At 33.2% G+C, this 25,474-nt stretch overlaps 1 pseudogene; it reads right to left on the bottom strand.

The window, feature by feature from the left end:
* Positions 1–23,470: 23,470 nt before the first annotated feature.
* Positions 23,471–23,570, bottom strand: LOC138818548 (U6 spliceosomal RNA; annotated as a pseudogene).
* Between the last annotated feature and the right edge of the window lie 1,904 nt (positions 23,571–25,474).

Genomic DNA, 25,474 nt, shown 5'->3' with positions numbered 1-25,474 from the left:
GGGAAAGAGATGGGAAAGAGAGAGCTAGGAAAGAGAAGAGAGCTGGGAAAGAGAAGAGGAGGAAAGAGCTGAGAAAGAGCTAGAAAAGAGCAGAGAGAGGGCGTCTGGGCCTGGGCTAGGTCTTCTCTAGGGTATGGGCGCAGTAAGGTGTGGCCACATGAAATTCAGATTGACCTCAGTGGATGCAGATGTGACCTCTTCCAGGTGTCCTAGTTGACTAGGTAACACAGGTACTAGGTGGAGACTTTGCTGAGAGGAGGGTGGAGTCTGCTAGCCATCTAGGAGTGGACCTTACAATAATAATAACTAAATTATACCAGAAAATGTTCTAGGGAACCATATTGGATTAATGAAGAACTAGTTTTGAACCAAGCTTATTTTTCATTACCTTTAGCATTCTATATCACTTATGCTTGTTCTTAATCTCTGTGTGATAAATTGTATGAAATTCTTTGTTGTTCTTTCCTATCTGATCTCCATTGCTTTCGAAAAATTTCAGTCTTTCTATATTTATCTACTAACAATTATTTATACTAAGTCTACCATCACAGACATCAGAGGATGCTAAAGTAAGAGTCCAATAGCTCATGAGCCATTAATGTAACAACATGGAAAAGGAGGACATATTTATTGCTACCTCAAATTTTCTGAAAAGCTGAAATGTCATCATTTGATTCAAATTTCCATTATTTGTCTACAGTGTCATTAAGTGCACATAAATACAAATATGAGCCAGGTGCTTGTGGCTCACACCTGTCATCCTAGCTACTCAAGAGGTTGAGAACAGAGGATTGTGGTTCAAAGCTAGCCTGGTCAGGAAAGTACATGAGACACTTATCTTCAATTAACCATCAAAAACCAGGAAGTGGTGCTGTATCTAAACTGGTAGAGCACTCAATTTGAGCTCAAGAGCGGAGGAACAGTGCCCAGGATCAGAGTTCATTCCCCACGACCAACAAAAAAAGTAAAAAATTCAAATATACTTTAAGTTTCCCCAATAGGAACTACGAAGTGAATAGTAATCTTCCCAAGCAGAAAAATTTTTCCAATATGATTCAGTGCTCCGACTTTTGTTGAATTATTTAAATTATGGCTTCTTTGCTGGATGTATTCTCTTCTTTTAAAAATTTTCAAATGTTACTTTTATAATAACCTTCATCTAAAATTTCTTGGTTCAAAAGGGTAGTTCATACAGTTGATGTCACTTAGCTTTCTTAATATCTCAGTTTAAAGCCAACCGAGGCAGGAGAATCTGTCAAATTCTTATCTTCAATTAAACACCAAAAAATCCGGAAGTGGACTTTTGGCTCAAGCAGTAGAGTACAAGTTTTGGGGGCAGGTGGGCTGGAAAGACATCTGTTCAGGGACAGGTTCCAGGCTCTAAGTTCAAGCCCCAGAAGCAGCACAAACTAAAGAAACAAACAAGCAAACAAAAAAACCCCCACATATTTCTTTGGGACCATCCTTAAAGCCCTGGTTTGAAAAGAGGCTACTTTTGCTGATCCTGCTTTTTGGAATCCTTATTGATATGGCGAAATCAGGACCAGAATAAAGGAATGGATATCTGGATTTTACAACAAGAGAATCATCTCAGGAGTTAAATATCCATGCATAAGACATTTTAAAACCTCCGTGTCTTTGTTTCTTTGCAGTAGAACATTGTACAACAATGTTATTTCCATTTTTTCTGTGCTGGCCTTCAAATGGCATATTGTTTCCTTTTGTAATACTCTCAACTAGAAGTCTACAGAAAGTTTTATGAGTAAGGAGCACACTCGAAAAAGTCAGGGACAGAGTTTCCTTCAAGCCTTGGATTATTTTCTTGTACAGTAAAAGGACAACACAAATTAACTTGAACTTTGTAATTTCTCTATGTTCAATTTCTCTCCTGGATTCAGTTTCTACTTCCTGTAAAAGTTCCTTCCAATTACTTCCAGGAACAATCTACAGTGCTGCTCCAGGAAAAGTGAATGTTTTCTGGCTTCATTGAAATAGCACAAAGACATCTTTGGGCATGAGGTAACACGTGTTTCAGAGACAACTTAGTAATGAGAAAATATGGAATTTACATGGCTTATAAAACATTATCCATGTACATATGGCCATATAAGACTACGTTAAGTGAAATGAGCCCCCAAATAGGGACACAACTTGTTTTTTTCTTTCTTACTATTGTTTTTTATGTAGCTTACATATATAATGTGGTTTTTTGTTGCTCTTCTATTTTCTTCCTCCATGATATAACCCGTTTCCACTGTTTGATATCGGTGACCTTGCACATACATTTTTCTAATGTGGTGAGGGGAAGGGAAATAAAATGGTGAAACAAGGATATAGTATGACCTGTTGTAACAATGAGATGAACAAAACACTATGTTGAAAACGAACTTTACAATTTGGGGATAGGAGGGGAGGGTTGCAGTGGTGGGGAAAAAAGGTATGGCAGGGGAAAGACAAAAGAGGAGGTAACAATGTTCGTTAGATAATGTAGTCATTAACTTACTTATGTAACTCTAACCCTTCTGTCCACCATGTTCAAAATAAAAAACATGAAAAAAAATTATCCTGGAGTACATTAAGTTCAAATTTCCTAAGTGCTCTGTCAATTAAGTCTTATTTTAAGTGGGAAGAAGGTTCTCAGAAACATTTTTTGTCAGTGTTTTTGTTGTGCATTATTACCCAAGTGTACATAAGTTAAGAGAAGGAGAAACAATAGGAATAGGAGAAAGAGAAGTTCTGTATTTAAGTTTAATGGTTCAATACTCTATAGAAGACTCTGCAAATAAGACAACTTTGAAATAATAAAACCAAGGCCAGTATGTAGATCTATGGGAGGGACATAGAGAAATCATTACTACTAAGTGGAATATGAAGGATGAGACCAGTCTCTTTCTTCTACTAGCTCTAAATCATGATAGGTAATCATGCAAATTTGTAAAAAGTAGAATAGAAGAATAATTCTGGTTCCAAGCCAGTCAGATATAAGACCATGGACTTAACTGGGAAAAAGGCCATGTCGAGATAGCAGGAATTATACTAGCAATGAACTAGTGGCTAAGATCACATTTCTTTTTCTTTTTCTTTTTTTTTTCTTTTTTTTGGATGGTAGTGGGCCTGAACTCCGGGCCTGGGCACTGTCCCTCTATTCTTCAGCTGAAAACTTTTTCTCTACCTTTGAGCCCCACACACTTCCAGTTTTCTGGTGGTTAATTAGAGATAAATGCCTCAGAAACTTTCCTACTCATGCTGGATTTGAACTCCAGTCCTCAGATCTCAGCCTCCTATTTAGCTAGGATTACCAGTGTGAAACACGTGAAACCTGCTTAGGATCACATTTCTAACATGTATACTCAGCATATGTAATGTGTATGGTCATCTATCTTTATATGAACTCGAGTTGAAAATCTGGGAAACAGCTTAGATTTTACAAATGGTTGTAGTTCAAAAGTTGATACCCCTGGAGAAATAAAACTTAAGAATGAAAAGGAGTCTGGGAAGTTCAGTTTGCATCTAGCTTGGGCAAAACAGTCTTTGAGACACTATAATTAACCAGCCAAAAGATGCATTAGAAGAATGTCTCAAGTGATGGAATACTAGTTATGAGCAAGAATGCTGAAAAAGAGCTTGAGGTTTTTGCGTACATATATACATATAAATACGCACATACACACGGAGGCACTTATATGTTCAAACACACATATGGAACAACTCTCAGATTCTGTAGAAAAGTTAGAAAATATGTCCTGAGTAAAAATAAAATCAAGTGATAATTTTGAATATTAGAAAGTCCTCAAGTGAAATTTCCCCATAAAGCTTGAGAATATTACATAGGAACAGAGATAGTAAGGAAGTCAAGTCATCATTAATAAAGGGATCGGATCCAGGGAGGAATGAATCAGAGACCCCTTCAGATGCATTGGAAAATGTTCATATCCTGTGTCAAGTGTTAGAACATCTTTGAAAATAGTACATAAACAGTCTGAGCCATCAGTCTAGTGGAAAATATAATTGGAGAAGTTCAGAATTGCTAGTCTGTATCTATATTAAATAAATAAAAAAACTATGGTAGGACAATGTGATACAAGCCAGGAATTCTAGCACTCATACTAAGACAGGTGATTAGAGAGTGGAATGACATAGTGATACTTTCAGTGGAATAGGTAGTATAATTTTGTCTTAGTAAAACAAACCAAGAAAGGAATAAAAAATAAACCAGAAAGGAATACACAGTTGAAAGTTTGGACTAATTTTGTCAATATGTTTTTTTAATTTAATTTTATTTTTTTTTGTGAACATACTCTACAGAGGGGTTACAATTACATGGGCAGGATAATGCATACATTTCTTACCAAGCAAGTTTCCTATTGAAATGCAACTCATATATAATCCTCAGTTGTGTTTAAATGTCGTCTTCATTACAGAACATTACTAGACGCAAAAGAGCTCATGATTCCTAACCAAGAATTTGAAAAAGCAATCATCATTCTGTTAGATTCCAAAGAATTGATGAAGATTACAAAACCTTAAGCCTAGAGAAATAGGAAAGTTCATTTAATGTAGGACTTTGTAGACCTGGCTAGATAAGAATTTAGACTTAAAATAAATATTTTTGTTTGTAATTTAATATTCTATAGGATATTATGAAATTGTTTTTATGTAGATTTAATTTACAATTTCACAAATGATTCTGGCATTCTATTTGCCTAAAATATTCTTTCAAGTAAGGTATAATTAGAACTTAGTTAATTTCAACAGTTTATAAGTAACATGATAATGTGAATAATCTAGATAAAGTTGACAACAAATTGATGCTATTAATTTACAAATTTACCAAAAGGGCACAACTTTTTGAGACTTTGGTGTACCATGGTATGAAGAGAGTAATTGTGTGACATCTTTTTTTTTCTACCAATACATATCAGAGGAAGAAATTTCCTTAATTATATACCTCTGTATACAATGAAAAAAATTCTAGGGTTAGGGTTTGTTTTTACTTTGTTTTTGTTGTTTGGTTTGTCCTAGGGCTTAACTTCTTAGCCTGGGCACTGTCCGTGAGCCTATTTTGCTCAAGGATACTGCTCTACCACTTGAACCTCAGTACCACTTGTGTCAGGCATTTTGTGAGCAGTTTATTGGAGGTAAGAATCTAAGGAACCATCCTTCCTGGGATTTGTACAAGAGTCTTCAGATCTTAATATTCAGACATTCAGATCTTCTGAATATCTATAATAGATAAAATATATAACTATAAATAATATTTGCAAGTGTTCTGATCTCAAGAATAACACTGGGTGGAAAATGATGTAGCAAAGTTCAGTGTAGTGTTCTTTCCACAATACGAAGAGCATCACATTAGCAGAAGTGTAGTATTTTTTCACAATAGTTATATGCTTGTCATGTTGTGAATTTAAGTAATTTTAAGGTGCACATTACAAGTTGGAAATTGTTGGGCTAGGATGACTTTATGGCATAAAACTTGGGATTGATGGTTATAGAAATAATGGCTTACATTGATGAACAAATGTTTACTCTAGAGGAATTAATATAGATACTTCATAGTTTTACCTTCTACCAGACTGTGGCTATTTTTTCTGTTGAATTTAAATATGTTACGACCCATTGAAAACTGCACTTATTGCAGAATTAAATAAAATGCAAACAGGTACTATTTTGAATGACTCTAGTATGGCATGTTCAGAATTTGAAAATGAGTAGTTTGTAGTCATAGGAATGCTGAAGAACATATATAATCTGTCCTCTTAACAATTATTCCGTTTTAAAAGTCAGGAGTCTCAACAGAATTGAACTAATTTTGTTTCAGTATAAGACAATAATAAAACAATGTTTTTTTCAAAATAATGGCAAGTATAATCTCAAAATATTGTATAGTTTGATAATATTCAGTTGAAGACCCTCTGATAAAGGGGTAATTAATTCAAATTAGCAGCCAAAATGTTCATTTCTTTTTTGGGGGGGGATCCGGTCGTGGGCCCTGAACTCTGGGCCTGGGCGCTGTCCCTCAGCTCTTCAGCTGAAGGCTAGCGCTCTACCACTTGAGCCACAGCACCACTTCCGGCTTTTTTCTTTCTGCTTATGTGGTGCTGAGGAATCAAACCCAGGGCTTCAGGCATGCAAGGCAAGCGCTCTACCACTGAGCCATCTTCCCAGCCAAACAAAATGTTCATTTCTTAAAAAGGTAATATACATAGAATACTATTTACTATACCAATACAGTGAAATTATATTTTATACAGCTCACTTTTAATTTAATTTTATTGTCAAGGTGATATATAGAAGGGGTTGCAGTAATTATAAGGTAGTGAATACATTACATGTGTAACTTTTTACCCCCTCCCTCATTTTTATCACAGTTTTCCTTCAGCCCAATACCCCTCATAAGTTTTAATGTAAATTTCCAACACGTTGTCTTGTGAGTATTGCTATTGCATTGGTTTGCCCTTTGTTCATTGTCTTGCCATTTCGTTGTTCCTCTTCCCTTGCCAAATTAAGATAAATGTATATACAATACACAGGATACTGAAATCAAATATAACAGTGATAAACCAATGGGAAAACACAAGAGAAAAAAGAAATCACATAGTACATTAAAAACAACAACCACAAACAGAAAACTCTGTTCCCATATCCAGGAGTCCATTTTGCTCATCATCTTCTTATATGGTCATACATACATAGTTATTGAGCAATTCTGCTCAACTGCTAGGACTATCCTAGACATTTCCTACTTATTACAAATGAGAAAACCACGGAATCTGTTTCTTTGTGTCTCATTTATTTTACTTCGTAGGATTTTTCCAAGTTTTTCCAGTTCCGTATGAATTTGAAGTATAAAATTCCACTGTGCATACATAAACCACATTTTATCAATTGGTTCACCTATTGAGTGGCATATTGGTTTAAAACATGACTGCATGTAAGTATCACTGAGGATCATTCAAAAATGAGAGATGCCACTTCACCAGACATTCTAAAAGCATGATTTCTAAGTAAGATAGGATTTTATGGTGGTACGAGTTTTGAGAAATCTCGATGAGTCTCATGTATATCTTGCACTGAATTAAGCAGGAAGATATCCAATATCATAGAGGATAAAAATGGTAGTGTCAAAAATATTTCCCTTGAGAAAGATACAGGAGGCTTCCAGAAGTATAAAGTATTTCAGATAATTTTGAAGAAATTAGAAATGCAAGCTTAAGTATGTCTCTTTAAATAATAATTATGTAAGGGGAAGGGCAAAAGAAGGGGACGAGAAGAAAATAACTGACAGCAGATCATTGTCCCAAGATAGAGTATAAAAAGACATAATCTATAACTTTCAAGTTAAAGAGAGACCAATAGAATACATCCCATTTAATTTAGGTACATGCAAAATAATTACTTTGCTTTTTCCTACTTTAATGCTCCAAAACAATTGAAGATTTATAAGAAAAGTTATGTGATTGCCATTGTTTCAACCTGAATACTAACTGTGATGAGCCCTTTTTTCTCACTTTGCAGTTGGAAAATATCCCTAGTTGATGATGTTGTGGCTGATTAGATTTAGAGTTAGGGGCTTGTACTTGTACATTTATCTCAGAATAGGTTAAAGCAGTTTCTCCCTCCCCAAGATATCCAAGTACGTTGTCTGAATCTGTACTTTGAACACACCCTCACACCTAAGCACATTATTTGAAAATATACTTCAGCATTTCTTGACACATTCTACTTTGTGCCCTTGTCTTCTTTGCACATTCCTTTTGAGTTTATAGTTGCTCTATTTCCATTTCATCTGTAAAAACTGCTAAGAAAATTTTTCAACTACCACTTATTTGCACATGCCCAGTCTATCTATGAAGGTATATTGTCCATGTTAAGCAATAGGGTAGTGCTAACTCTCTGAGGAGAAAAGTTCCATAATATGACCCTGTGTCCATATTAGAGTGTGTGTAGAATTTAAAGCATTTTAAGACAAACTGTGATATTAGAATTGAAAGGCTCCTTAGTGACATTTTCTGGGAGCTCATTAGTTTTCCCAAGAGAAATATGAATATCCACAAAATCTGGATTAATATTTTTAATTTTACCACTGTGTATGTATCCATATTAAAAATTTGCACAAAGACAGAAGCAAAAAAATCTAAACCATAACAGGTAGATTGACTATGTGCTTATAACAAATTATGAAATAGATTTTGGAAGTATTGCAAATTCCTAACCAGTATGAATTAACTTCCGCTCTCCCCACCACTACACACAAATATTTAAGAGTGTGAACAGAATTATTTCAAGTAATATACAGTAAATGTTACTTCAATATCTAAAATTCCCTTGAAAGTAATAGATTCTACATTCTATTGAAATATTAGTTATTTTATTCTAGGAAACTTTTGGAACAGTAGATTGTATATCTTTGAAATGAAAAAGGTCAAAAAATAGTAGCATAAAAGTTTTAGAGGAAGTCTGTCTTCAGCAATATATATATATATATATATATATTATGAAAAAGACATACATTTTAGAGATTATTTGTCATCAGAAATATATACATATATCTGAATTTATGTGTAGAACAATGTAAATTATAGTGAAACTAAAATATTAAAACATAATCAAAATTTAAAAAATACATGAAACCATGTGCCAGTGACTCACGCCTATAATTTGAGCTATTCTGGGTAATGAGATCTTAGAATTGTGTTCGAAACTAGCCCAGACAGGAAAGTACATTTTAGGGGGATGGGAAGGTGGCTTAGTGGTAGAGCGCTTGCCTTGCATGCATGAGGCCGTGGGTTCAATTCCTCAGCACAGACATAAGCAAAAAGATAAAAGCTGGAAGTGGCGCTGTGGCTCAAGTGGTCCATCTCTAGCCTTGAGCTGAAGAGCTGAGGGACAGCGGCCAGGCCAGAGTTCAGGCCCCACTACTGGAACCCCTCCCCCCTGCAAAAAAAAGTACTTGTTAGATTCTTATCTCCATTTAACTACTAAAAACAGGAGTTACCACTGTGCCTCAAGTTGTAGAATGCTAGTTTGAGCATAAAAAGGCTTAGGGATAATGCCCAGGCCTTGCAAACAACAACAACAATATATATTTCATTAATTTCAAAAAGGCACCTTTTAACTGCTGTGAACATTTCTTAGAAACATGAATATATCCCTCTGGAAAATGTTAAGTAAAAACTATAAAATATATTATATTAAAGACATGACTATTTAGTTTAAGATATATAGGTAATGATTAGGAATTAAGAATAATGATAATATATTGGGACTGTTCTTTTATTCTATTTTACTATAGTAATAAAATGATATTTGTAATGATTGTATAAAAATACTATTGTTTGGTATTTGAGTTATAATAAGCAATAAACATTTTAAATTGATTTCCATAGGAAAAATTCATTTTCTTAATGGTATCAATTCTTTTTTTTTCTTTTCTTTTTTTTCCTTTTCCTCACTTTTTTAAAAAAAATTATTTTTTATTGTGAACATACTGAACAGAGGGGTTACAATTACATGGGCAAGGTAATGAGTACATTTCTTATCAAGCATTGCAACCTCCTCCTTTGTTTACCCTTCACATCCCTTCCCAGGGTATCAATTCTTTTGTAATGTCAAAACAATTAAAAAATTAATCCAAGGCTGGTTTGCTCTAAGACTATATTTGTTTTCTTGTTCTAGTTTTTATATGTTGGTAGAAATTAAAATTCCAAAAATTCAATGGATATTGGTATTCAGGAACATCTTTATAGGTACTAATATTGGAGTTGCTTAAGTGGAATTCTTTTATTTAATTTGTTATTTTCACAAATAAATCAATATGATTATGTATTTTGTTTCTTTTCACTGCTATAGGCTCTTACCTTAAGAATAATTTTTTTTCCTAGCAAAGTAGAGAATAAAATTGGATTGAGGAAATAACATATGAATTTCATAGAATGCAGATGCATAGATTTTGGTCATCTGTCATTTGCTAAAAGTTTCTTCCAGAAAAGGTTATCAATTACTTATAAGTGATGCATAATTAATAGATTTTACAGTTATCACATATACTTTTTGATTGAGTTATCTCTGTATAAACTCAAAACAAAAACGGACCAAAAAAACTCAAAATACACAGAAATCACATTTTTGTTTTAAACGCTGTAGTTTACAAAGAATTTTTAGCCAACAATGAAAACATCTTTTTAGGTATTCTACAATTTGTGTGAAGTGTTTTTAACTATAGTTTTCTTTTTTGCTGACATGAAATTCACATGCAATATATAATCTCATTTTATTGTATACATTTTAGTGCTTTGGAAGTAAATTGTACAATAATAGGTTTTCCAAGCCTAATTTTCACAAACTTGCATTTCTTCAAATAGAAATGCTGTAAATTTTAGAACAGACATTAAAATAGATATAAAATTCACTTACAGGAATTTGTCCAGCAATACTCCTCTATAGTGTATCTTTTCAAATTTGTTTTTGGGGATTATTTCCAGGGTCTCACACATATTATTCAAGTACACTGTCAAGGAATTACATTCCCTGTCCAAACAAGTTTTTTACTTCTCTTTAATACATACATAGAAATGTAATGGCTGGATCATATACAATTCTCTTTGACCTTTTGAAGACTTGAAAACTTGCTTGCCAAAATGATGGCAGTATTATACAAATCATTCTCCTATGTAGAGTTTATCATTTTCTCCACAAATGCATTACTATATTTTGTGTCATCTTTTTATATTAGGGTCATACGTGTGAGTTTTCTTTGTCTTTTTTCTTAGAAACTAAAGAGGAACTTATTTCATATGCTCCTCCTATTGACTATTAATTTACATATGTTCTTCAAAGAAATATCCTATTCAGGTGAAAATTTATATAGAATTAGAAGATATAAAAATACTTAAGATTCAGAAATATTGTAGCATTAACATTGTAGCATTAACAAATATGTTCCCTGTATCTGTTGGATATGTTTTCACTTCGGTTATAGTATCCTTTGAATTATGAAAAGATATCACTTGATATAATCCAGTTTATTCTTGCTTTTCTTTAGCCACTGATGCTGTCCATGTCAAATTTTTAGAAACCCTTACTGATGCAATGTCATGAAATTTTACATTTATGTCTTATAGGTTTTCACATCTCACATTTAGTTTGATAAACATTTTTATTTTAAATTTTTGTATAAGTCTGGAGGTAGGAAGGGGGCCTGAAGCTCATATCTGTAACCCTAGCTACTGAGGAGTTTGAGATCTGAGGATCACAGTTTAAAGCCATCTCGGGTAGGAAATTCCACAAGAATCTTATATCCAAGAAACCCCTAGAAAACCAGATCTGATTCTGTGACTCAAGCGGTAGGGCACTCACATTGAGCAGAAGAGCACACAGACAGCGCCTAAGCCCAGAGTTCAAGCCCCATGAATGACAAAAAAACAAAAAAAAAGGATTGAGGTAGTAGTCTAAGATCATTCTTTAAATCTCGAGAGACAATAGTGTCAATACACCCATTTAAGATTTTATTTTTATTTCATGAAGTCATAGGATAGTTTTCAAATCTATTGATCATAAAACTAAGAATTTATTTTTGACAAATCTGTTACATTCTTCTATGTATCTGCTCTTATAGTAGAACTATTTTATCTTCACTACAAAACATGGTAATAAGATTCAAAGCTAGTATGAAGGCTGAAGCGACACCATTTTACAAGATTTTTCTGACTGACCTGTATTCCTTGAATTTACATATGAGTTTATTGAGCACGTGGACCAATATTCTACAGAAATATCTAGATGTTTGATGTCACTCATATTTTGTACCTTGGAAAAACACAAGACCCCAGATATTATACATAGAGAAATGTCTTTAGAGAATACTGGAAACAACTAAAATTAATTTAGGACTGAGTTAATATTTAGATAGTGCTGTAGCATAAAAAATCTGAATGATAACAGCTTGAGCTGTACAAGAGAGGAGAGTGAGAGGGGAAAAAATGATGGACCACATAGGAGCTATATGTGTTTCAAAAAACAGAAAGACTTCAGAGAAGAGAAGGAGAAAAGTAAAGTGTCCTGAGTCAAGTGTCTTTTTAATCCATGTAATAGTTTGGACCAAAAGTGAGTGAAAAATGGGAAAAATAAAATAGAAAATAAAGCATTGTATATACCTGTTACAATGTAAGGAAATGTAATAGGATGTAATTAATTCCCAAAGAATAGGATGTAATTAATTCCCAAAGAAATAAGAGAAAGAAAAGCTAAACTCTAAAGGTAGAAAGAAAGAAGAGAGAAAAGAAGCAAATTAAAACCTTTATTAAAAACAAACACAAGAGTTTTGAAGTGGAAAGGCAGTGGGAATATTCTAAATAACAATAAAAATTGCTAGCGTGGATAGAATATGGATCACATTTTATCATATGTAATTTTGAAAACAAATACTAGGAATGACAGTTTCAAAGTCATGATTTAAAACTTTATTTGGATTATAACTAGGTAGTATATCCCAGTGATAAAACATTGGCCTAGCATGTGTGAAGCAATGGTGTGATCTCCCAAACATTACAAAGTACACACAAAGCACACACACACACAAACCACATAAACACACACATACACACCACATACACACATTTGGAATATTTATATTATCTTATTAAACCGAGGAAATTATCACAAATAGTAAAAGTATGTTAATATATGTAATCTTAATATTGCTCGTACTATTTCAAAGTTTATTAGAAATAAAATAATCACAATATACTTGGATTAAGTAAATTGAAAATTAATAGAAGACATGAGAATCTTTGCAAATAAATTTAAATAATAAACATTTTGAAACATGTGTCCTTTTATTTTGACAAAAGATTGATGTTACTGGTGTTTTAACTCAAGATTTAGAACATGATAGCGAGGTGCGCTATATAACACTAGCGATGGCTTTATCACTAATCATTTCATTCTGAATAGTTTTATAATAAGGTCACAGAGTTTCTCAGTATCTCTCGAATTACAAACCCTATTTACACTTCCCACCATAGCTAGAAAATGGATACTACAAATCACAATGCCGAGCTCAAACTTTTCTTTTAATCCAAGTAAAAATATTTCCAAAAAGTGACCAAGTAATGAAGCCTTTCTTAATAAAGTATGTGCTTCTTGAAAATACAGTATTTGTTACCTGGACAAATACATGTATAACTATAAGAAAATAAATTTATTTAAAATCATTAGCCATTTAAAAATTAAGAAAACAATTTTTAAATAGTCACATGTTAAATATTATAAAAGCAAAATACATATGTCTGAATAATTTACGTGTAAAAATCATGCAAAAATAAATTAAGTAATCCTACAAATCTGAAAAAATGAATTACCCTAAAGAAACAAAAGAAATCATTTAAGCCCAAAATTTGAAATTTAATAAATAAAATGAAGTGTACTCTTTAGTTGACTTAATTAAGTGTAAACCCTCTGTATATCGATTTTATAATAAAAATGCATTAACAAAGAAAGCAAAAGTACCCATGGATCAAGAGCAACAGCAAAAGCATCAGTAGTTCTTCTTTTGAGTGTACAAAAAAATCGATGGAAGAGATAACAATGTTCCTTCCCTATGAAATGTACTCATTACTTTACCTTATTTATGTAACTGTAACCCCTGCGTACATTACCATTAAAATAAAATTAAATTGAAATTAAAAATAAACCAAATGATATACCAATTAAGAATTCTTAGAAGCCATTGGTTAAAAACATTGTAAAAAAACTGCCCTAAATACCCAAGGAATATACTTTGATGATAGTATTTAAATATGTCAACTTCAGCAGAAAAGCAAAAAGTTTCAAAACTGTTACAAAGTAAAGTAATAAATCAGAATATATTACTGTTAATAATAATCATAAGATGAATTTATAGTGGTAGTCAAATATGTAAGAAATGAGGCAATTTACCATTCATTTGCACTTAATAAGTGAGAAAGAATTTTTTAGGTCTTTTTAAATTATTATAAGATTAATGAAGAAACTATTCTTTCACATCATATGATAATCAGATGAAGCTGATATTAGAGCAAAGAACAGATTTTACTAAGTTTTTGAATGTTCATGTATATACTTACTTTGGTTGAGGGAAATTCAGGGTCTTTCAACTTGGGGTATATTTTTCTTGCGAGGCCGTCGTCATATCAGTGGTTAATTTTAGGATAGGGCTTTCCTTTCCACAAGAACATGCACCTGATATGTCCTTTTAGCCTTCCCATTATCAATGGCATCCGAGATGAACACCAACTTGTCCAGCCTGCTACCTTGACTGGCCTGGATCCACAGTCCTTCCAAGCACAGTAACTAGATAGTGAAGGATGGTGGAAATGATCCAATGCACCCAGCTATAGATTGAGAAGGAATTCCACTAAAATTTTGGCCTGTGTTCTGTTCTCAAGGATCCTAAATAGTTAAGAGTACCGATAGGACCCCCTAGTGCCAAGCAATAACAGTATTTTTAAAGCAATTAGACGTATATATGACTTAGGCTTGTGGTTACCTCAGGAAATGAATGAAAGAGCAGTGAAGCATAGAAGACAGGCAGAATTTTAACTAGGTACTCAGAGGCTGAATAGGCTTAACTAGCTACTCGGGAGTCTGAAATCTCATGACCACTGTTCAAAGCCAGTCCAATAATGAAAATACAAGAGATTATCTCAAAAAAAAAAACGGAAGTGGCTGAAGTGGTAGACCACTACCCTTGGTCAAAGAAGCTGAGGAATAGTTCCCAGGCACTATCAAGCCTCAAGAATGATGAATGCATGCATGAGCACATGCACATGTGTGTTTGCATACTCGCATGTGCATGAACACACACACACAAATGAGTATTTCAATGTGAAGTTCTTTATTTTTTTACCTTACTGTACTTTAATTCCCTGTATTAGTTCACAAATTAACAAAATCAGATAAGAACCTATTTACATAAAATTCATCATGTTTCTCTAAAATCTACACTCTTTTTGGAAGCCTGCTTTTATTTGACCCAAAAATAAATTATTCAGGAAGTCAATTCATCATTCTCAAGTCTATAGTATTAGATGATTGCTTAGGTTCTTCCTAGCAATATGATTTTGTGAAATCCTGCATCAAGCAATATATTTCTTTCACTAGAAGGGAAGCCTCTGTCAAACAATTAATAATAGGTTTTTCACCTCCTGGCATGCATCTGTATTTATATTATCTTCATATATTTCATGATCTGTGTATGACAAAGACTAATGTGAAAGTAAAAACACCCTTCTCAGCGCTTAGCATTTGTATACCATTCATAGATATGAAGATGCTTAAATGTTACTGAAATTGCTTTGGAATAAATAATGTTCACCCTGACTATCTTGAGAAAGAAGAATTGGTTTCTCAGCACTTTAGGTAAGAACATCAGGGAAGGAAACAAAAGGAAAATTGAGGAACAACTAAACACATACATTCAAATGAAACAAAACAAGACAAGAAAACACAAATTAATTCAGCACTCATGAACCTGCAGGAAATGCAAAGATTTTTTTTAAAAAAATCAGCTATGACAAGCTTATGAAAATCCTGACTACATGGGAGTGCACTGATGTGAGAACAGTGGCTAAAGCCCAGACTATACAGAAAAAACTGTGCATAATACCATGCACTTGTTATTCTAAATTCCCGGAAGAATAAGATAAAGTGGACTGAGTCCAAGATCATACACAAGTAGGAAGCCAGTTTCTATCTGAAAGATTATCAGGATAATTTAGGGATGGGCACATGACAAAGTGGTAAGAACATCCATTTAGGGGGCACAAGACACTGAATTCAAACTGTAATATTAGGGGTATTAAAGAAAAAAGCTATGATTTTAAATAATTGGAATAATTGTAACACTTGAGTATTTTAGTGGAGAAAAATCCATTAGAGAGATAGAATGAACGCACGTTCCAATGCTACTTTAGTGATAATGTTTAGTGGTACTTCAGACAAAACAGATGAGCATGGATGTGCATTTGGGTGATGGAAATACTCTACTTACACAGGTGTAAATTAAATAGATTTTTTTGGATAGATTGTAGTTCTTGAACTAAGTGCCTGGGTGATGTCCCTGAGCTTTTTCTCTCAAGGCTATCACTCTATTCCTTTGAGCCACAGTTCGAATTCTTATTTTCCATTGGTTGTTTGGAGAAAAGAGGCTCATGGACTTTCCTGCCCAGGATGGCTTTAAACCATGTTCATCAGATCTCAGCCTCCTGAGAAACCTGGATTCCAGGCATGAGCCATCGATGTTTTTAATAATTTAGTAAATTGTATACTTATAGAAGTTATAAATTATCATTGTAACCTGTGTAATATATGTATGTATGTATATATCAATGCATACAGATAGAAATAGTTTAACATATTTTTCTATCTACAGTACATATATGAAATCATCCTTCATTATAAAATAAAATGGAAACAAAAGTTAATGAGAAGAAAAACAAAGGGAATTGTTACACGTTTCTTTTTGTTGAATGAAATATGTATCAGTTTAGAAAAAACCATCTCTACTTTAACAAAATGGATAATTGCTATTAATTCCAATCCATCTATTTGCCCATATTGTGCATCCTCACACATGAATGTCAAAATCAAACCACACTTTTTGTGTGTATTTAACTCACCTGTTATAATTTAGGGGATTGATGAAATAATCAAATAAAGATTAAAATAATAGTAAGTGAGGCTATGAGTTAGAGCTGAAAAAGATTTTAAATATTATAATACCTAATTAAATGTATATTTCTTAGTTTTATTTTGTTGTTGTGTCTCTCATTCATACATTAGGAAAGTACATAGAAGGTTCTCACTAAATTTATGTAAGTATTAAAAATATATTGAAAGAATATGGACACAGTGTGGTTTTAGCTTATTGAGACATGTATAGGATAGTGTGTTTTGAGGACTTGCAATACGTTGTGATGGAGATGAAAGGAAGGATGTGCTTATTCTAGAAAACTGACTAGAGGATTGCTCCCAGAAATATAGTGATGAATTCTTCCAAAAGGTTACAGTAAAATCACTTTCACAACCTTGTTCATTACTGCAATATTCACCACAGCCAAGTCATGGAAACAGCGAAGATGCCTTTTGGCAGGGGGATGTTTGGAGGAAATATGTCATATATATACAATTGGGTTGCACCTATCTATTATGAGGACTGTTACATTATTTGCAAAGAAAGGGATAGATCTAAAAATATGTTAAGTAAACGAAGTCAGAGCCTGACACACAAAGGACCCATGTTCTGTCGCATATTTGGAAGCCAGAATTTTATGCAAGTTAAACAACAGTATTAACCAAAGCTTTCATTTTTCAGAGCAGTATTTAAAGGTGTAATTTCTTATAAAATTGAACTTTTAATCCAACTAAATTAATACCAGGAAACTATCACTTGGAAGATGTGAGGGGAAGTCAAAGGGAAGGAATAAAGAGAGTTATGGAGGAAAAAAGTGAAGACATAATATTCAATGCAAATAATATGAAACTAGAAAAAATTAAAGTGGCGTGAGGTTTGGAAGGGTAGGGAAAAGTTATATAAAGATCCATTATATTAAAAAAACTCATTTTTTGAATGGAAATTTCCGTGTACACCTAGTTAAGATAATCAAAATATGATTAATAATAATGGAGACATTTGATCTTAAACTGTGTTCTCTTAAACCATGAGTCAATATAATAATTTCCTCCTCAGAAACTTTCTTTGCAGGTATTTTCCTCATAGTGACAGAAAAGTGATCAATGCAATGAATATCAATACCTCACATTGCACATATAAAATCATAGTAAAAATGTTAGAATTCATCACATGATAAAATAACAGGTAGAATATGCCAAATGCTAATTGAATGTTTTTCCAAGTACTTTACCTATGGTATATAATTTAATCCTCACAATAATTCCATAAAGTTGAACTACTTACATTTTTAATTCTTGGATGATAACATTGAAGTCTTCAGAGTTGGAATTACTAGTACAACATTGCACACATGGTAAGTGTTAGCCTGAGGATCATCTCCCACTGTATCAATTAATCTCATTCTATTTTATGACGAAAATACCAGCACTTAGTCTACAAATTTTAGGAAAATTTCCCAGAATTATTGTTTTCACTTTCACAATATTTCACTTTATCTTTGTTAGAAAATAGGGAACTGTAATATGAAAACTCAAAGTTCATAATCAATGCATACCTCCCTGGTGAAAGGAACTGCTAAAGTATAACATTCTTGATTTCTAGCTCAAAATAGTAGAAATCATATTTTATCCCTTCACTCAACACTGCACTGCCTGGGGACCCTATCTCTGTTTAACACTGTCTTACTGAAAGAATGACCTCCCCAATTCCTGATGGAAACAGACTGCAGGTCTGATGGACCAATCATTTCCACATTGTAGGTCAACTAAGTTGTTTACCTTTCTAAGTATTTTGATTGCTTTTTATACCCAACATTTTGAGAGAAAGGTACTACTTTAAAATGCTATTAAAGCAACACTGATATAAAAATCACCTTTGACCCCAGATACATATTTTACCTTTCCTATACTGAAAAATGCACTCTGAACTATCATTAATGTTAGGAATGAGAGGATAAAAAATCATAGACACCAAGACCTAAGTATGAATTAAAGACTCAGCAACTTGTGAATACTATTGGTTTAAAAAGACATGAAGGGCGGGGTAGGTGGCTTAGTGGTAGAGCACTTGCCTTGCATTCATGAAGCCCTGGGTTCGATTCCTTAGCACCACACAAGAAAAAAGAAAAAAGCTGGAAGTGACGCTGTGGCTCAAGTGGTAGAGCGCTAGACTTGAGCTGAAGAGCTTAGGGACAGTGCCCAGAGTTCCAGCCCCACTACCGGACCACTCCCCCCAAAATAAAGACATAAATAGTACCATTTTTTTTCAAAATTTCTTATAATAGTGAAGATTCAATTATAAACTATTAACACTTGAAAATAAGTCATTTTCATGGGGGTAGAACACAAAACACAAGTTTAATCCTAATCATATTAAAAGGCTTTTATTTGTACTACAAATTCATTCTTATAACTACAAAGATTCTAAAAATTACTGAAGCACAGTGACAAAAAATAATTTAACTGCATCATCTACATTCAAAGGAGACAGTGCTAATAAAAAACAAAATTATACTAATAATTAGGTTACCCAATTCACTTACATTATTTATTCTATTTCTTTTACTTTCATAAAAACTGGCTTTTCATAAAATGATCCATAAAAAAACCTATATACCCACTTACATTTTCAGATCTTAACAATATTTTTTCAGAAATGTCTTTAGCTGTATAGTCAATGAACTAAAATATTACTAAAATATTTAAATGGTTTTCAGAAATTGCAAGACTCGCTCTGGGATGTTATTTATATTGGAAAAGATATTTGAAAAGCCTTATTTGTTAAAGTTGTGATAGTTACTCCCACAAAAGAACCATTAATGAAGAAACCTTTGTATGTGCAAAACAACTTCAAATGCATCCACAACCTGGAGATGACACAGGTTTTAGTTTTTTTTTAATATATATCTAACAAGCATAGCTACAATCCTGATTTTCAGTCAATATGATGTGATATTCAAACCTTAAAAATACGGGGTTTTGTTCAAGCCCCATGACCGACAAAAAAACAAAAACAAAAAAACAAAAAAAAATACGGGGTTTATTAACTTAGTGTGAATAGATACGATCTTACAAAGAAAGTTATTTTCAACAGAAATCCGGAAAAAGTTTATCCACCTTGAGTTTCACAGAAATAACCAGAGAGTAATACCTATTTGGTCAAGTCGGTCAAAATCACTCCATGAATATTTCTTAAAAATATAACCAATTTAAGAAGTCAAATATATATTTTGTACTGACAGTCATCTTACAGCAATAACTTACTACCTAATTATTTATTCATCTTTTTACCTAACGTATATTAAGAACTGAAAATGATCTCCTTTATCTAACTTATGTTGTAAATGCTTTGATTATGGTGATGTTATAAACAAATAAAATGTACAGAAGGGTGGTTCCACTGAAATGACAGGACAGAACACTGATAAATAAAAAACATTGCAACACAGTTCATTTCAGCATGACCCTGTTCATATTGGCAAGCAACATTGCAACAACACACACACACACACACACACACATACATAAACACACATGTGTGCACAAGTACACACACATACACATGCATGCCAAATTCAGGGTTTATTTTACAAAAAAATATTAATGATTAGGACGAATGATAATTTGCCTTATTACAAAATAATACATAATCCAGTCACCATGGTAGTTACATTTTATCTGCCCCTCAACATGTGACCACTTAATTTATTTTAGGTAATTATTTAACTAATTCATTCTTTCATTAGTTAAATACTAATACTAGAGCTTGAACTCAGGGCCTAGCTCTGTCCCAGAATTTGTTTTTTTTTTTGTTTTTTTTTTTTAGTTTTTTCAAGGCTAGCATTATATTGCTTGTACCACAGCTCCATTTCTAGCTTATGCTGGTTACTTTCAAACCAGAATCTAATGGACGTTTTTTTATTGGTCTGGTTTCAAACCAAAATCATCAAATTTAGTCTTTCTGATTATCTCGGAATAAAGACATGAGCCAACACTGTGGCTCCTACTTTTTCCTATACTTATCTATTGCACATACTTGGATAGCAATTTAATATTGAGAGTATAGAAGCAAGATGTATAGTGATTATATTGTTCTGTCAGAAATTCAAGTTAGTAATGTAAATTTCTTCTTAAGACCATACACAAAAAATACTTAAGAAGAAATCTGATGTGTGTGTGTGTGTGTGTGTGTGTGTGTGTGTGTGTGTGTGTGTGTGTGTGTGTGTGTGTGTGTACTGTTGCAATACGTTTCACATATAAGCACTGTGCAGGGGTGTCCAGACATTCACAGTAATTGCGTGAATATCTGCCTTGAGCTACCAACTCATGGACAATGTCAAAGTGTCCACTCTAGGCTTCCTGAGGAAGAGGGGTATACTCATCATCAGCCCTAGCATTCATATGAGTGGCCTTTTTGGAAATTAGTCTCCGCACTGTAGTAAGCTGCAAGAAAAGCACTCTAACACTGAGCCACCTTTCCAGCCCAGATGGAAGCAACACAGATGCCCCTCGGTAGTTGAATGGATCAAGCAAATGTGGAATATATACACAATGGAATTCTATGCCTCCATCAGAAAGAATGACATTGCCCCATTTTTTAGGAAATGGAAAGACTTGGAAAAAATTATATTAAGTGAAGTAAGCCAAGCCCAAAGAAACATAGGTCCCATGGTTTCCCTTATTTGCAATAGCTAGTATATGTATGAGTCAAGCAAAAAAGATCAGATAAGGTGAAGTTAGGAAAATGAACCCAAAGATATGTATTTAAATATTTTTTTCTTTCATGCATTTGTTTCTAACGTATTTATAAGATTATTTGTTGCTTTGTATGTCCCTCCCCCATAGTGTACCCCTTGCTTTCACTGTATTTGATGTCGGTATAATTTGTGGAAGGGAAGGGGAAAAATAAGTCGCTTAAATAAGGATACAAGTGGATCGTTGCCACAATGAGAAGTACACGTTGTCACGTTGAAAACGAACTTTACAACTTTTGTGGGGGGAGGGAGTGGGTGGGGAGACTGGGGGAGGCTGGAAGGGATGGGAAAGGTAAACAAAGGAGGAGGCTAAAATGCTTGATAAGAAATGTACTCACTATCTTGCCCCTGTAATTGTAACCCCTCTGTACAGTATTTTCACAATAAAAACAAAACAAAACAAAACAAAAAAAAGTAATTTAAGTAGTCATGCAAAGGACTTTTATTTTACTACTGCATTATACATTTTTTCTAATGCTGAGTACCAATAAATAATGAATGTATTAGAAAGCTCTTAAAGCTCATATATTGAATAGTAAGTTCTCTTACACTATATCATTGTATTTCCCAAATCATTTACGTAGAAGGCATTGTTTCCTCTTTTCTCATTTCTAGAATAAGCTGCACATGAAGACACCACTGGTCCTCATTTTCATTCTTTTCATTTGAATACAGAGGAAAGTCTTTCCTCTGCTCTCTATCAATTTCCTACTCTCCAGTTAGAATAATTTAAAATAGTAAAAATGGAAAAAGAGAAAATAAATCATGGTGGAAAAACATGCAGAAAATTCACCGGATTTTTCTGACCAGTTCAACCAACGTGAACTATTGGGGATATACATGGACACCTCATTCACACTAGTACTCAAATTCTCTGGTTAGGCAATTCTGATGAAGACAAGGAACAAGATGAAAACGTGAGGAATGGTATCAATTGCAATAAAATAATGGAGAAGAATGCAAGCAAATTTCTTCTTTGGGATGCCGAAATTAATCGGCTTACTGCAGTGCAGAGACTACTTTCCCAAATGGCCACTCACATGAATACCAGGAATGAGGATAAGTATACCCCTCTTCATCGGGAAGCCTAGAGTGGACATATAGATATTGTCCATGAGTTGGTAGCTCAAGGCAGATATTCATGCAATAACTGTGAATGACTTGGCACCCCTGCATAGTACTTATATATGGAATAATACCAGAATGGATCTTTCTTAATTCATCATGATCCAGATACCAATCCCCAAACTAATGGCATCTTGACGCCCTTGCATCTTGCTGCTGGGAATAGAAATAGCAAAGATATGTTCTATCTCCTTCTGTTGAACCATTGTATCAAACCGGGTCTGAAGAACAACTTGGAAGAAACTGCATTTGATATTGCCAAAGGATAAGTATGTATCACTACCTCTTTGAAGTTGTGGAAAGCTGTACAAATTATTCTCTTATGTAGTAATGGTTTGGTTAAGTTTCTTAAATTTCAAAGGTGCCATTCCATCCTTTGTGTCCCTACAAAATATTTTGATAATAAAAAGCAACAGCAATATCTTAATTTAAAAATTCATGGATTCCATGGTATTCTTCCACGTGAATTGCCTCACTTTGATGTCAAAATGTATTCAAGAGTTGATTGTATGCATCTATAATGATTTCTGCAGAGCTTGTCATTTTTTTAAAATTTTAACTTATCTGTTGTATAGTATAGAAACTAAAGTTATTCCTGGTGCTTGTCTGAAAAAAAAAGTATATCTAGGTTTGTATAGAGTCCATAATCTATTTCATTATCTTCTAGATATAATACTTTGAAGTCTACATTGTTTTATAATATATAGATTCATTAATAAATGCGTCCTTTCAGATTACATTCCATATAAAAAATTCAAGTTTTGTAAAGGCTATGTTATGTAAGGGCCTTTCTAAGGTGAAGATTTAATACACTGATGTCAAACTAACCTTTAATTCTATGAATTACATGTATTGTTACACTTGTGTTTTTGTAATCAACTTTTCAATAACTGTTTGTCATTTCTTGCATTTGTAGAATGAAAAATATGGAATATTTCACGAATTATTGTATCATCCTTCTGCAAGTGCCATGTTAATCTCTGTATTGTTGTCATTTGGGTAGACCTGCTGCTGAAGCATGTAGTATCCTCTAAATTTAAGTAGTTAATGATGCAATCTTTATACAGCCATATATCCTTGGTTGCCTATTTGTAACAAGGAACCCTTATTGTCCCTAAAATGCTATTGATCTTATTTCTCTAAATTTCTGTGTATAGTGGGAAAAACTTACATTGTTTGGTCGATTACTCACATTTGCAATTTTTTGTCAATGACTATTTTGTCGTTTTCATTTTAAATTTGATCATATTTTGAAGCCTTTATAGCTAAATCCAAAGCTGATGGCTTTTCAAGTACTTACTTATCAACTGAGTTAACTTTGTGGAGCTAATGGATTCAAAGTAAGCCTTGCTTAAAAGCTACTTCTAAATTTCTGCAGCTTAAAATTTCCTAAATGATGTCGCAGTGGTACAAATGTCTTCCTGAACCTTTACCCTTCTTCCATGTAGGAACAGACCAACCAGAACATCTTACCCTGACAGCATAGATTGTTTTACTGGAACAAAACTAATCTTAGTTACAAGGGTTCATAGAGAGATGAACACTTCAGACCGAATTGTTCAGAATAGAAGGTATTTTATCAAAATATAATTGTTTATTATACCTATCATTTCAAAAGTAGCTAAAGCTAAGAAGGTGAAAAAATTGTTCATATGCATGTTTACCTAATATCCTGGCCAGTCTACCATCCAACCAGGCAGGAACTTACACTACTGACTTTCTATCAACAAATATTTCCATAGCTCCTGGAGAAGTCCATATGTTTCTCCCGGATATTAGGACTTAATTTGGTAATGTTTTAATCAAAGTGTTTCCTCTTGCCTCTAGGCTGTAAATTTACAAATAGTAAGGTTCTATGTTTAATTCTACCAAAAACTGAGGTAGAGATAATGGAATAATACTTTAAAGCACAGTTGCCTTTGATACCCTAACCACAACAGAACAATGCATAACAATTTCTTATATTATATATACTTATATATTTTATATTTATATGTGCTGATCTTAAATTTCACGCAGTGAACCTTACTAGAATTAATTGATAATTTAACAAATAAATTGAAATTTACTCCCATAAATAGATTGGAACATAAATAATTAGGTTTAGAATATATATTAGTATATAAAAAGTATCAATGCAATGTCTTCGGTATAAACTTGTGATACCTTCTAACTGTTCTTGGTCTTCTGAATTCACATAATAAAAAAAAACAGTAAGTATTGTTTTCCTCTAATCTAGAAGATATTTTACACTGCTGCTGTATTTATTGTGTTAACTCGCTAGTCCCAAAGTGTTTTTCTACGTATTTCTGAAACATTCTTACTGATTACACCCAAATTTTGCTGATATGATGCCTAAAAACTATTATTCTTCTGCAGTACCCACGGGTCCAAGGATATCAGATCCCAGTTGCCTGCATCACTAGATAATATGGGCAAGACTTCTCACCTTGGCCCATGCAACATGCTAAGAGAAAGTAATTGAAGACCCATCTCAATTTCTCATTTCCTATAATATTTCAGTACTAAAATATCTCGCAGGAATTAGCAGTAAGCAATTGTGAAATGTAAGACAACTTAAAAATGAAAGATGAGATCACAAAATATGAGAGAAAGTACTGTAGTTCAAACTTTCAATTTACAGATGCCCAGCCCATATGAGTAAACAAAATCACAAATGTCACAAGATTATTTTTAATACCCCACTCCTAATGATGAATAAAAGATTTCAGTCCAGCATAAGTAGGCCAAAAAATCCCTGGAATGATAGATCCATAATTGTTCTACCAAGGCTAGGAAAACTTGACTTAGAGGTCAAATATAATTTCGAAAAACATTAATTGAGAAGACCCTTAGAAATTCAAAACACTGGTACTTCAGTAAATCTTGGTTTTGTACTCTAAAAATGTTGTCATTCTCAAACC

Source organism: Dipodomys merriami, unplaced genomic scaffold (genome assembly GCF_024711535.1).
Source record: "Dipodomys merriami isolate MVZ:Mamm:240054 unplaced genomic scaffold, mDipMer1.0.p SCAF_778, whole genome shotgun sequence".
NCBI classification, from domain to species: Eukaryota; Metazoa; Chordata; class Mammalia; order Rodentia; family Heteromyidae; genus Dipodomys; species Dipodomys merriami.
This window is presented reverse-complemented; position numbering and strand designations above follow the sequence as displayed.